The sequence below is a fragment of the Uloborus diversus genome, chromosome 6 (genome assembly GCF_026930045.1).
Source record: "Uloborus diversus isolate 005 chromosome 6, Udiv.v.3.1, whole genome shotgun sequence".
In the NCBI taxonomy this organism is placed as follows: domain Eukaryota; kingdom Metazoa; phylum Arthropoda; class Arachnida; order Araneae; family Uloboridae; genus Uloborus; species Uloborus diversus.
This window is the reverse complement of record NC_072736.1, coordinates 97,608,706-97,624,113: the sequence shown is the minus strand read 5'-3', so window position 1 is coordinate 97,624,113 and position 15,408 is coordinate 97,608,706. Positions and strand designations below refer to the sequence as shown.

The following is a 15,408-nucleotide window of genomic DNA, read 5'->3' as shown; positions in this document are numbered from 1 at the left end:
GTATTTAACAGTCGAAGAATGCTTTAATTCGCTGTTCTATAGCTCATGTAGGGAGATATCTCATGGTACAGGACTGCAACCCCTCATACAGTTTATATAAATGACGAATTGCTTTTGATTAGGTAGTTAGTAAGAATTAGTGAAAGCTATTTGAATTCTGGTGATTTATAAAAAGGTAAAACATTTTCCTCGTTTTTCCAAAGGAGTAAAAAGTATGCTTCAGACAGTTAGTGATGTTCATCATCAGTTAGGGATGTTATGTAGACATCAAGGGCAATGAAATGGCAGATAAACTAGCAAAGGACGCACCTCGAAGCGGGTAACAAATGCTTGTTTCACTCTTCTGACAACATTTGAAATCTTTTCAATAAAAAAGTCCTCCATCAAAAAGGTTTGGCTCTTGCCGCCTTCAAGCTATTGGTTCTTGGTTACCACACCTGGCTTATTCCTATCCAACACCATGGATACGAGTATTCGTGCTCGCCTTTCACGGATGGCTAGTGGCCACATTAAGTGCCTTAAATATTCTAATGGCACCAGTACCTTCCCGATTTGCCCCAAATGCCTTAATCATCAACCCACTCCAGAACACATTCTGGACTGCGTCGGACAGTGCAGGGACCTTAGAGCATTAATTAAACTGGAGGGAGCATGTCCAATGATTGGCTTCGAAAAAATTGATTCAAAGATCCCAAGTTACGTGATTCAACAGCGACGAATGTTTGGTACGTTTTGCGTGAAACAAGCGAAAGAAACCGGATTACTTCCAATGCTCTGCTTTAAAATCTATCACGTGATTTGGGGTCTTGGTTTCATGAATGAAAGTCTTTACTCCCTCCATTTTATCTCTTCTCAGAGGCAGGGACGATATCTACACCTCACCCCTCTGGGGTTTTATCTTTATCTTCTTTACTAATAATAAAGCTGAAAGTCTCTCTGTCTGGATATCTGTCTGGATGTCTGTGACGCACATAGCGCCTAGACCATTCGGCCGATTTTTATAAAATTTGGCACAAAATTAAATTGTAGCATGGGGGTGCGCACCTCGAAGCGATTTTTTGAAAATTCGATCTTGTTCTTTTTCTTTTCCAATTTTAAGAACATTTTCCCGAACAAAATTATCATAGGACGGACGAGTAAGTTACCAAGTTTTCATAACGTGGAACCGTAACATGGACAAGCCGATTGGCGAGAAATTCACCATACATTATTTGTAAATATACAGGCGAACCTAAAGAACATTTTCTACTACGGGCAAAGCCGTGCGGAAACCACTATTGATTTTATAAATGTGAATGATTTTCTAGGCCTGGTACGACTTCGTCTTACCAGGTGGGAAATAAGTAAAAGAAGAAGTGATGTTTATGTATAATTTCAAACGAATAAGAAAGAAAAAAACTCACACATGCAGAACAACTACTGTCATTCACTAAGTTTAGAAGCAGATTTAAAGTTACTAGATTTGCATAATTTACCTCTTAAAGACGGCATTAGTCAAAGACTGCAGCGCCTCTTTTAGTTTATTCGAATTGCATTTGCTCTCGGAACCCATTTGAGAAAAATGAAAAATTTTAAAGAAATAGCAAAAAAAAATTAAATTTTCAATAAAAATCATGCAATTGAATTTTTATCAATTTCAAACCATGCACCGCACCAATTACATACTAGCTTTGCAAGGATGACATTCCTGAATCCTGAGAAATAGATTAATGAGTTTTAAATTTATGCACGCGTTGTGTCATTTGAAGGCAACCTTGAAGGTCATTTGGTGGTGTATCTTGGGACAATGTAAATTCAGTCACCGTTCTTCCGGATTTCGCGACAATCCGGAATTGCGCTGTGGTGACCTCAGACAGGAACGCGATGACTGCTGCTAATTTTTCTAGTCATGCATTAAATCCACGCTTCCTAATTTTGCCATTTTGAGAGGAAAGTGCCAGAACGGAAACTCCATCAACGAACTTCATTCAGTTACAAATAGCTAAAATAAAAACTTTTAAAAACCCTCGACTGGGGTCGCAAATGTAGAATCTAGAGGGAAAATTAAAAATCCTTTTTTGTGAAAGCCTTATACTATTAATATCAATTACAATTATTTTATTTGTCAACAAATAGAAACTGGCAACAGATCAAATCTTAAATCATTGCTTTTAATTCCCTTGTCGGCCAACAATGAATTCGGTTACTAATCGCTGAATAAAGGCTTAGCCGTATTTGAAATCTGATTAAAAAAGCGTTATAATTCGAATTCTATATAACATGGAAGTTCTAAACACATTCCATCAGATGCTGGGAAAAATACTCTTCCTTTTGGTACTAAATTTTATAATTTTTCATAAATTTTCACTGCAAAAATCGCGAAAAACTTTTTAGAGGTTTTTAATTAGCATCTTCGTTAATTAATGTTATCCAAAGACGCAACCTAGCTAAGAACACTCTCGATCAACTCTATTTTCATTTTTTTTTTCCAAAATCGGCCCACCCGTTTAGGCGCTAGAGTGCCACACACACTTGTCAAACTTATAACCCCCTTCCTTTGCGTGTCGGAGGTTAAAAACTAAATTAAACAAATCGTTTGTGTGGTATAAAACTGAAAGTTAGTTTGATCTAAGTGTGTGTGTCTATATCGGGCATTTTGGATTAAAATGATAGTGGTGCAAGCCAAATATTTTACGATTGAAGTCAAGTATTGAAATTACGTCAATACTAATATAGTGAACACCGGTTAATTGAATCAGTAGTTAATTGAATCAACCATTTTAATGAATCAAATTTTCAAAAACAAAATTGAATCCAGCTTTATTGAATTAGCCGCTTTATTGAATCGGCCACTTTGTGGAATCAAAACTGTTTAGAACAAACGTGAATCGAATAAGCGGCGGTCACTGTCTTCAAATAAGTTATTTCATGTAGGTTATTTTCCTTGCATCATTTTGAAAATTTTAAGCCTTCAAGATGAAACTTATTTTGAAACATTTTTTAAATATATATGCAAAGTAAAAACCATTCATTATTCATTAAAACCTTCTGATTTAATATTTGTTTCATATTATTAAAAATATACCTCATGTGTTCTATTTCAATTTTCTTGTATTCGAACCGCATGAAATATACTATTAAATTTAGAATTCCGTTTCAAAAAGCCGAAATTTTTGTACAATAACTAGGCAAACTTATAGCATCAGTAAGAAAAGTTGTTAATTTAAAGTGTAACAATTTAGTAGGTTTTGCTTGTGGATTTTCTGCAATAAAAGAGGCCTGCCTTGATGAAAAACAATCTCTTACATTGAAAACTTATTGCTAAATTTAACCTATTTTTGGAACACCAAATATCATCAAATACTCCAATAAGTTGCTGCAATCCATTTTTAGTAAAAATTGATTTTCAGAAGAAAAAAAAACAACCCTAATCGTAAGATCAAGCAAATTTTACTTTTTATTTAAACGCGTTTTTTTTTTTTTTTTTTTTCAAATATTTTAAAGCAATAATTTCATTCAGAAATGTATTTCAATGGTTATGTTTCCTAGTAACATTCACTTCGAACTTTTATTTTGAGTAAATACTTTTAACTACAAATTTGTATGTCATTAAGGAGTCTATAAAAAAGAGAGGAGTCTGTATTTTATCCAAAAGCTATTTACTTTTAGTCACATTTAATGCTTCCTTTAAATTTATTTTGTTTTACTTATTTCTTTATTTAGAGAATTTAGGGTAGACCGGAGCACGTTTACGCATTTGGTACGTTTACGCAGCGCCCTTTTTCCAAAACGAGTTGTAATAGGAGAGTCAACAATCATACCAGATTGATGCTACTCCCTAGCAAATATTTTCACTAGTTTTTGAGCATCAATCGAGCTTCAGTTTAGCGTGCAAATAGAAAAATCTGTTTTCTACCAAGTTGAGTAAATTTTATGTTGAACGTTTTGAAGCTTATTGTGAAGAAATAATACTTCGTTAAGAACAAATAAATATATAAAAATTAGCAGAATTTTATCCTTTTTTGAGAACTGTATTTGTATGAACATAAATGTTATTAAATTTTGTTTCACGTTAAAAATAAATCGAAACTTGGCGACGGGGAATGTTAATGCATTTTCATCGGGGCACATTTACGCATGTTCTTACTGTGTCTTACTACTCTGTCTTACTTCTAAACGGGCCCCGACCGCTTTTTTCGCTCCGTACTGTCTCAATCCTTTAGTATTTTGAGGTTATTTAGTTTAGAAAATCACCATTCATTTTTAATAAAGTAACAGGCTCGTATCTTGTAGCTTACAATCATAAAGTGTTCAGAATTGTCTTCATGCTTGTTCAGCTTTAACTTTTTCATTATTCAGCCTGTAATACATTTTCTTTACTTTAAAGATGGTAAGACATTACGTTAAAAACACTAGCAGGAACCATGCTGGATGTCAAAATAATGAAACGGCTTATCGATAATCCAAGTATTTCTCCCAATAGGCCTTCCACATCGTCACATATTGACTACCCAAATGAGACCATTTGAAAAAGTAAGACCAAAGTCCAGGAACCAGGAGAGGAAAAAAAAGAGGATTCTCACAATCCTGATACTCCAATTAAAGCATCCTTCACACTAGAGCAATTAGAATCTACAAAGAAAAAAAAACATGATAGGCAGAATAAAACAAAAAGGAGAAATTTCTTTTAAATTTACAGGTCTCTATTGAAGCAGAAGTAGAAGATATCCAAGAAAAAAATAGTAAACCAAAACCTGCGATAGGGGAAAAGATAGTACACTTTGTAAAAAGGAAATTAGTGAACGATTCTGTTGACGAATTAGAAAATTGTGCTTGCATTTATTGTTGGAAAATTCACAACCAATCGAAAAAAAGACGAGACAGGGTTCAATGTCTTTGATGTCAAACCGCAGTCCAATGACAAGTATGCGAAAATAAATACTTTATTTTTGTTAGTAAAATCTAACACTGATGATGAAGATGACTTAATAGTTTTTTTTTAATTAGCAGTAAGCCCTATGATTTAAGTTTAGCCTATAAAATGTTCTTTAACTAATTATTTGTGATTCCCTTGTTTTTAAAGTGTTTTAAGAGAAAAAACATTTAAATTTGGTTAAATATACCTATGTCTCTTACTCCTTGGTATCACTTTTTATATGGGTAAAAGTGTCCCACTTGATGCATAAACTTGCCCCGTGTTCGGGGCAAGTTTACGCAATCGACTTGGACACAAAAAAAACATTTTTTCCGGTTAAAAACACAAGCTGAATAACAACTGAATATACAATTTTTGACTTCATTAACTGCTTCATAAATCCACAATGTCTAAAACTTCCTATGTTAAAACAAAAAAAAAATTAGAAAATTCTTCGAAAAAAATCCGCGTAAACATGCCCAGTCTACCCTATATTAATATTTATTTTATTTATTTATTTTTATATTTAGTAATTTATGTATTTATTTTTTAATTCATTTACTTTCTTACATGGGAAATGGTAAAAATATTAATTATTTCGCATGATAAATGTTTAAGATTCGTTTTTTTTTTTTCACAGAAACTACGGCAGAAATAGTTGATATTGTAACAGTAGTTAGATACTTTCCTTATTTCCTTGCAGAACGCGTACTAGAAAGTCAAAAAGGTAATGCAGATAGGAAGTAAAGTGAAGAGAGTTCGAAGTCTGACGAATGATGAGATGGATCTAATGTGTGTTCGATATTTGTTAAGTGATGTTGAAACTAGTGCAAAGTTTAATGTTTGTGTTACTAATTAAAGGTCAGCTGCAAGATGTGTGAACTTTAAGTTACAAAATGTATTTTCGAAAAACAAAAGTTCTGAATACATGAAGCACTAAAACAATAAAACTTTATCTTTTAACATAAGTTTCCCAGTATTTTGAGAAAAACTCGTGTTGGGGAAAGTGGGGCAAAGTAAAATAGCTAAGATAATTTAAATTTCCTTAATGAACAAATTGGAATTTTTTTTTTAAATTATGGTACATAAAGACCAATGTAATTAAAAACTTGCATCAAAATATTATTTTTTATTTTTGTTAGTAAGTTAGTTACTTCAAAAAGTTGAAAACTTTTCATTTTTTTGAAATTGGCAAGTGGAAAATAAATTTTCTTGTGAAACAATTTTTATTTTATTATTAAAAATATATGTCATGAAATGAATGAATATATAAATGATTGAATGAATAAACGAGTACACAATGGAGAAATAAACGAATAAATGAACTAGTTAATTCAAGTACTTTAATGAAATAGGAAACTGATAGGAAAATGAATGAATAAATAAAGGAATTTAAATGAATTCTTTAATAAACGAATACGTAAGTTATTTAAAAAAATGAATCAAAACGTAAATAAAATGAACTACGAGTATTTACATTTGTACCATCCACTTCTATTCGCGTTCAAATGACAAATGGTATTAAACATTTAGAATTAAAAAAAGTCTAAACTTAACAACATTAGTATTGCATTGGACGGCAATAAATCTCAATTATTAAAATTTCAGTTACAAAAATTTCATTTTACAATACCAAAATTATTTTTTCATAAACCACAAAATAGTACAATATGGGTGTCAAATTTTGAAAAGAACTCATATTATTTCATTATTTTCCTAAATGCTTGGAGCTATTTATTTTTTTAACTGGATCAACTTTATGTTTAAAATGTTAGTTAAAACATTGTTAGAAAGATGGCGCTGAAAACTGAGAACATCTTGTACCATTTCACTATACTGCACATTCATCTACCTAAACAAAACCGTTACTTCGGAGCATAAATAGATCGAACGTCAAATTTTCTTCTTCACTGGCATACATAATTTAATCCGGCACATTGATGCTTTTGAAAAATCAATATTTCGTCATCGTTGTTGCAGCTGCTGTTGAAAATATCATATTCTAAGAAAAAAAAATTCCAAATTACTGCAATTAAAAACATTTAGCAATGACGTAAACCAATATACAACACTTCGTTCAGGAACGCCCCGATCTTTTAGGGAATGCAGAAATTCTCAATTGCTGAATAGAACTTCAAATTTTGTCGAATGATAATTATTTTCATGAATAGAAATCCAAATTTTTCGGAATAATAATAATTTTGCCGAATAAAACTCCAAATTACCCCAAATGATGATAGTTTCTCCGAATGATGATGATTTTGCCGCATCGGCAGACAAAATTTGCCGGATAAGGAAATTTTTGGAAGGTCACAGAGACCACCCATGACCTCCCATCGGGGCACCTCTGACTTCGTTAAATACTTTGTCTAGCTGGACGGAAAACGTTCGAACGGTATCACGCTGACACATTTCCCTGTCTTTTATTTAAAGTCGAAACAGAGACAAGAGGAAACAAAGCAATCATAAATTTTATGCACCACTAAAGTCAAATTATATTACATCTACTGACTTCATACGTCAACACGCGAGATTAAGGCTATTATCCAAGCTGGGTCATCAGCCATTTTCTACATGAAATGTTGCCAATAATATCAACGTGTAATGATTGTGTTCCTTATGTTTCGTTAGTTGATCCATATAAATTTTTTAGCATTGAAAATTGAAATCAGGTTTTTTTTTTTTTTTTTTTTTTTTCGCGTCGCCCAAAATTTTTAGAAAAAGCCGAATTCAAAAACTTGAAAAGGAAAAAACGAAAACATTAGACTTCAAAAAAATATCGAAGTATTGTGTTCTTCGATTTTTACATTTTTGAGGAAAATGGTGGCAGGTGTATTCACAATTTGAGGCATAGTGTCATCGTTCGCAGCCACCGAGCCTTTTATTTGTTTTCACCCAACTGACACAATGGCTTCAATCAAATAAATAATCAGCTGTGTGGCCATAAACGAAACCATATGCCTCACAGGGTTAATCGCTGAAAATTTCAATGAACGTTTACCAAAAAGAAACTTAAATTCGATTTTTCACAGCGTTTTTAAATAGTTAATTGAATTAATTATTGCGGTATTTAATGACTGTCAACTGTATTTGGAATGGAAAACATTAACTAACAAGGGTGTGAAAGATGTAAAACAATTCGAACATTCTTAGGTAACACACAGAATTAATAATTACATAATTCAGGATCGTCACCAAATATGGCAAATGTTGCGAAACTGTTTTATAGATTTTAGACATAATGAATTGCCTACGCTGAGTAGAATAAGGGGAAGAAGCGCACACCATTTCCCATTTTCGGTAGCGGTATTCTTTTGAGCTTTATTGAGTAGTAAAATATGCTAACGGGATAGATCAAAAAGTAATATTTCGCTACAATTATATGTAACTTTCGAGCAATTTTACTAAAAAATTGCCAAAACACTCAAAAACCTTCCGTTGAAAACATAACAAGAAATCAGCAAAACAGTGTCAGTGATTTAGAATCTTCGACACACATAATAAATACGTAAATATTTTATATACTTTGTTACCATTAAGATTGAAGAAAGGGAGTGGTTTATGAAGGCATGGAATCTCTCTCTCAAAAAAAAATAATAATAATAATCAATTAAATAATATTATAAGAAAAAAAATATTTTTTTTGCAGCTTTACTTAAAATTGATTGAATCAATCGACCCTCTACCCTGTTTTGCGTACTTTTTGCCTGCTTAAACATAATGATGCACAGTATAAGTGAAAAAATAAATAAATACATATTTTTTAAAATGTAAGTTTTTAAATGTAAATTCAAGTCGTAATGAATATTGTTTAAAAGAGGGGATGGATTTATTAATGGGTTGGTTATTTTAGTTGAAAAAAAAAATGAATGTATGCAAGGTGTGGCAGCTTTAATGAATATTTTAAGCTCAGTAATAAGGAAAAAGATAATTGTTCATTATATTTTGCAAAGGTACGGGTACAGACAGTGATATAAAATATTCAGTACGCATATTAGAAAAAATTAGGAGGAAAAATTTTCACTTTCTGCAGAAAAATGACTATAATGCAGAAGAGTAAAAAAAAAAAAAACATAATGAAACTATTCCCTACCGCAAAAATTTGCGAGTACCAAACGCGCGCGCGCGAGCCCAATCTAATTTTTCTTTCAGTTTTAAATAATCAAAAAACAATGTTTGTTAACTTAAATCATCTCACAGTCTTTCCGCATATGCGTCCAATCCGTGCCCTTCTTTCGATGAGGGAAGGGGGAGACAAAGAAGTTACAATTTGAAAACATGCAAATAAATTAAAGTTCATTGCATTTTGCTGTGTTTGTATGTTTTTTCCATAGCTAAAATAGCATTATCTTGGATTGATATGTGCTGCGATCTTGTGATTTCTGAAGTGCATATTCAACTCTAATACAATTTCATTGAACTCGATTTTCTCGAGTTCAACCTACCAATAGCGCAGTCAGAAATTTTCTTTGCCCACCCAGAAGGAAATTTCCAGTTACGCTACTAGTATATAGAATTTGATCGAATCGAACACAATTCAGATGAGTATGCCTCTAAATTAAATTCGATTATTTCAAAACGGGCGTAAGGTTAACTAATACAACTTTTCAGGAATCAATAAAAAGTGATTATTTCATTCATAAATGAACTAAATTCTACAAAAATGTTTACGACTAATCCAGCAACAAGTAGGACCATTACCTCACCATAAATAAATCAATCACGCAGTCAGAAATTTTCTTTGTCCCCACCCAGAAGGAAATTTCCAGTTACGCTACTGGCAGATAGAATTCAATCGAATCGAAAACAAAACAGATGAATATGCCTCTAAGTTAGGGAAGTTATTAAAAACTGAAATCTGACCCACTCCTCCACTACTTTTCGTGAGAAACAAAATGGCAGATGAGGTCAGTTTGGTGTTTAAATGATATTGCCACGCGATGAACAACCTATCTGCGTTTCTGTTTCTGCATAAAAACGTTACCCAGAACAAAAATACACATAACTGTCGCTATATGTGTGATACATAAACAACGTACATTTCAGTTCAGGCTGATATTTTGTGTATGTTTTTGCATTCTGCCAACACTAAGCTTTGTATTAGAGAGTTAGATTTTAAGTAGTATATAGAAAAGTTTAGATTTCAAGTAAAACATATTGTTACAAATTCTGTAAATAGTAATTATCGTTTTGATTAATTTGTCGTAATCTAGCTAAGTTTGGCGTTTATTAAATTATCTTTCATCTTAAATTATTGTAGTAACGTAACCTGTAAATAGTTTCTTGTAATGTATATAGCCCCCGTACATTTGGCTGAAGTATACGGTCCCCTCATTTCTGAATGATAAAATTTGTGAAAGGAAAGAAATAAGAAAGTGTAGAACGGTGTAGCATTTTCTGGAATAGTTGAGAGATCTCTTTCGATGTCTATAAATAGCCGTGCCGCATGATAAAAAGGCAGTCTCGATTGAGAATTTGTACTGAGAGTGTATTAGCTCTGTTTATTGTGAGGCATTTCGCTGTGTTGTTTCGCGTATTTGGATGTAAATACGTGTGTAACCGTTGTGTTTACGGTGTTGATATATATTTGCTTAATTGCTGATGATTAATTCAGCAGTTGTTAACGATTTTTCCTGTACATAGTGTAAATAAATCTCCTGTGTTTTCTCAAGAACTGTGTCGTAATTTCAAGAAAGTTGGAAGTCGCACCGGATCCGTAACAATATGAACTATCAAACAATACTTAAAATTCGAAGTTTTTTTTTTTTTTTTTTTCGCCTCGACGGAACTGTTTGGACGAACTGTCTAGACAAATTAAATTTTGGAAATTATTAGGTGTTAAGTTTTAGTTAGTTCCAAATATGAAGAAAAAAGGAATAACTTAATTACAGAGAAAACGCTGATTATACGAAGTCATGTCCCTTGGATGCCCTGCAGTGAGACAAACTTCGCTTTACACAGTGAAGCCAATTAGAACTCTCGAATGATACACAAACAAAATGCTTACAATTTAAAAAAAATATCTGTAAATTCACACAATCATAAAGAGCGTACATTATCGTTAGCGTTTCTACACATTTTCAGAGCCTGCTTTCCTATTTCTAAATAGTTTTCTATTCTATAAAAATAAGTGCCCATCGTACTTAATTTTTTTACTCTGATATTTCCATTTTAGTTTAAGTTTTAAGTAAGGTATTTAAAAAAATTAGCAATCTTGTAGTTTTGCGAGTTTCTATTCAAAATTGTGCCGAGTTGTTTTCTCACTTCGCAAACATTAATCTTTTAAATTATCAGTGGGGCTGTAGTTAGAGGGAGATGGGTGAACACCGACCCCTGAAATGTTTTTTTTTTTTTTTAATTTGTAATAATAATGCAAATATAATGCTTAGCTTGTCCCCCGCCCCCCAAAAAGTGTCCAACTAGACGACTGAATATCACTATTTTCAACGGGAAAAATTAGCCGTCGCCAGCGGTCATAGTATGCTAAACAAAAACTGGCTTTGAAAAAAATTCATTTGTCAATCGCATTGACAAAGGAGTGGCATTGAGTAATTTGAAATATCTTTTTCCCCAAAATCAAAAGTCAGCTTTTATGAATACTCAATACTCATACAATACAATAGTCATATTCTTGCGTGAATTAATATGCTTAGGAGAACTAATTTCAGCAAATGAGAAAAATATGATTGTTTTGGAAAAATCTAATTGTTTTTGTCAATTTGAACTTTGTCACTACTTCAAAAAAAGTGGTAACAAATGAAACAATGAAATTGTTACCGAGTGTCCAAAAAGAACGCGGCTGCTAATGAAATTGTTACAAGCAATCATTAACGAGTACAGAAGGTCTCCAGTTTCGCCTTGTAACCGCTCTAATATTTCTTGAAACAAGCAAAAGATACTAGCGCTTTCAGCTTTTAAACTTTAAGAGAGGTTTCGTTACATATTATAAAGCGCATTTAAAAAGAAACCCAAAGTTTAACAATGTAGCAATTATTCAAGAAAAGTATGTTAAAAAACTTCCCCATCATCCATAAAAAAACTGTAAAAAGAATTTATTTTATTATGATGGCAGAAGGCCGTAGGAAGTAGTTATTGCAGCGGGTCTCTTACGGTAAACACTGTAATTACTGTCAGGAGAAAATTGATTTATTGGGAATCTAATGAAATGTTCATGAAAAATTGATCTTCAATTCAGTTCCTGCGGGCTTAAGAAGATACTAAGGATTTAGTGTGTGCATTTGTCAGAGCAATATGAAAGGACGAAACATTTTCAGAAGAAAAAAGTTATAAATAAATGAGAGAGATTGCTCATATTTACGAAAAAAAGGTTTATCAAAGCCATTTGAGGCCCTGAAGCATCACTAAATCTTAAATGCAATATTTATACGATTTATAATTGAATAAAAGTATTTAGCTTTGGGGTGAAATTCAGCTTTGCCAATAACTACGTAGGTAAAGTTGAAAAAATACTTTTGTACATAAAAAGTAAAAACAAGGAATAACAATGCATAATTTCGAAAAAATTGCAGATTTTTGCAAACACGGTGTTTGTGATTGACTCAAGTCAAGCCTCCAACTCCAACGCGCGCATGTGCAGACTTTTTAACTGGACTTAAGAGAACTTTACTGGCAGCAGTTGATTAATTGTAATGCGATAGAATGTATAAGCTAAGTTGTCACTTTGCAAATGAACGCTTTTTCCACATTATTTGCTAGTAGAATTGCTTACTTTCGGCAAGTTGTAATGAGAACAATGTACGAATTTCGTACCCAACGAACAAATCCACTGAACCACGACAGAACAAGCACACGTGTTTCGCGGTTACAAGGAACCCCTTTTTCAATGCAAAATAAGTGAGCTTATGGATGAAAAAGCATTCGACAAAAGCCTATCTTTTATCGAATCGGATGATTGAAAGTCCTTGAATTCGAAAGTACTTATCTTTATTCTTTTCAGCGCGATTTTTATTCATACAGAGAACGAGAAAACGCGCTACAAGATTTAGTTTTCTACATGCAGTACAGCCGTAAACAAATAGGCCTCATTTGGTTTTCTTGTAAATCAACAAATTTCTTAACTTAAAATATGACTAAGTTTTTCAATTTTAAAACTTTACTTTAAAACTCCTTTTTTTTTCTTTTTTTTTTACATCAGTTGATACATACTTCGAACATCAACAATGTGTCGTTCAGAAAAAAGAAATACTTTCATGATTGAAAAATCGCAATGTTTACAAGTGAGGAGCAATTTATCAAAAGGGAACATATCCACTTTTTGGAAAAAATTCATTTTGTGAAAATTTCTAAATCTTTCAGATGACCTTTATCAAATCACTTACTCTCAAGAAGTCCAAACGTGGAAAATCCTATTTTATTTAAAGGTAAAGTTGCTTTTTGATCAAAAGGTAACAAATCTGTCCTGTGCACGTTTTATTTTGAACAAAAAGGAACATCTGAAAAAAATCTGTAGTACGAAGACTTTTAGATCCAAAGGAACATGTCCAAAATCCTCAAATTTTAATCCACTACTTTTAGGTTCATATACTTCGATAAGAGAATTCGAGAAGTTATATTAAGAGTTTTGGTGAAATTGGAATTTTCAACATTCAGGTTTTCGTTCAAAAGGGCACATATCCAAAATTAAGATGGCTATATCTCCTTGTTTATTTTGCACAAACATCTCTTACTCTGGGCCATGATTTGCCGTGCTTTTGTACTCAATTCTGTACCCAGAGAAGTTAATAAAACTATTTTGCTCTAACCTTAATTCGTTTTTCTCACCTCCTGAACATTTTTGCAAAACAGATATATTCCCTTTTGATAAATTAGTCCTCAAGTGTCAGTATTACTTTGCTTGTAAAATATCACTTTACTTGGAACTTTGAAGACAAAAGAAGAAGTAAAAACACGCTAGATTAAAAAATTATATTCATAATGGATTCTATTTCTCTCAATATCAAAGAACCGATCGAAAGACTCTCAGTCGCCCAGGCGACCAGTGCCCCGAATTTTTTCGCACCCTGTATATAAAGTGTTTTGGAGCATAAATAGCCAGGGTTGAGCGATTTTATTCAACCTGATTTGAATCTTCATTTTAATCAGTCGATTTTTTTTAATCATTGATTTAAATCAAGATTTTTAAAGATTAAAATTTTAAAAGTTCAGTGAAAAGAATTTGAATGTACATGAAGTTCAGAATATTTTTGTTAGAGAAAACCATAAACAAATATCAATTATGCACGATCTTTTAAAAAAAAAAAAGAATGATTTATATTGTTGTTACATGAAATAAATTGAAACTAAAGAAAAACAAAAACACAATCATTAAAGCAAGAAAATTAAAAAGAAAAGAACATGAAAAGGATATAGGAAAGAAGATGTTTCTTTTCAATTAAATTGAGCATCGTAAATTAGATTGGATATTTATCTGTCAGGAGTTAAGCTGTTTCTTTATTCATTAAAAAATAAACTTATCATACAATCCTTTTCAACTTCCATTAAATCAAAACAGTGAAACAAAATATGCATATCAATAAGACAAGAATTCTGAACAAACAGAAAAAAATGTCTGCTTTTCAGTCCCTTGGTGAATTTCATTAAAGATTTAAAAGCCAAGAAAAAGAGGTTCTTCTTTTTTTATCATGCATTTTATTTTTTATTTTTCAAAAAAATATTTATTATTTGATGAAAATAATTCAACGCTCCGTTATTTTTATTCTTATATTTCTACACTTCATATTTTTCTACGTATTTTTTAAATTTATTTATTTATTTATGTATTTTTTTATTTTAGAAAAGGGTGGGGGGAGATTTGGTTCATTTTGATGGTTAAAAAATGTCTGGGAAATAGACTTATCTGGGTATGGGACTTTATAATGTAGTAAATTTTTGTCAAACTAAGATATGCACCTGCAATTAATGGTTACCAGTTGGAGCTAAAATTATAAAATTATCCAATCTGGTCAACTTTAGTTACATGTATTTTTCATTTATATATATATATATATATATATATATATATATATATATATATATATATATATATATATATATATATATATATATTTGATAGCAATATAAAAATTAAACAAGAAAGAAAAATCCTTTTAAAAGAAGGAAAAAATGAAAAAATCCTAAAATACCCTAAGGCCTCATCAGGGGGTACTCCCTAAGGGTAGGAAAAAACCATGAGATGTTTCGTGAGTGCTGCTGGCGAAATTGCCTAAAAAAGCAGCACTAGTCCCCGACATCTCACAAAACAAGCAATTGAGGTACTGAAAGTCCAGAATATCAGCATGACATGAAATACAAACATTGAACCTTTTGCAAACGAAAAATACAAGTTTTATCCAAAGAAAATAAAAATTTAAGCTACAAGATTTATATAAAGAAGTTAATGGAAGTTATATAAAGAAGTTAAAATGTGTTGTCTACCAGTATCATAGAGCAGCCTGTGGCGCATATTGAAATGAGTAGTGAAGTTCAATTTTAGTGAAGTTCATTTTGGTTGACTT

General features: G+C 31.8%; 1 protein-coding gene across 1 annotated transcript in view; it reads right to left on the bottom strand.

Annotated features, from left to right (window-relative positions):
- Window positions 1-15,408, bottom strand: part of LOC129223828 (beta-1,4-glucuronyltransferase 1-like) — an 86,116-nt gene that overhangs the window by 33,636 nt on the left and 37,072 nt on the right.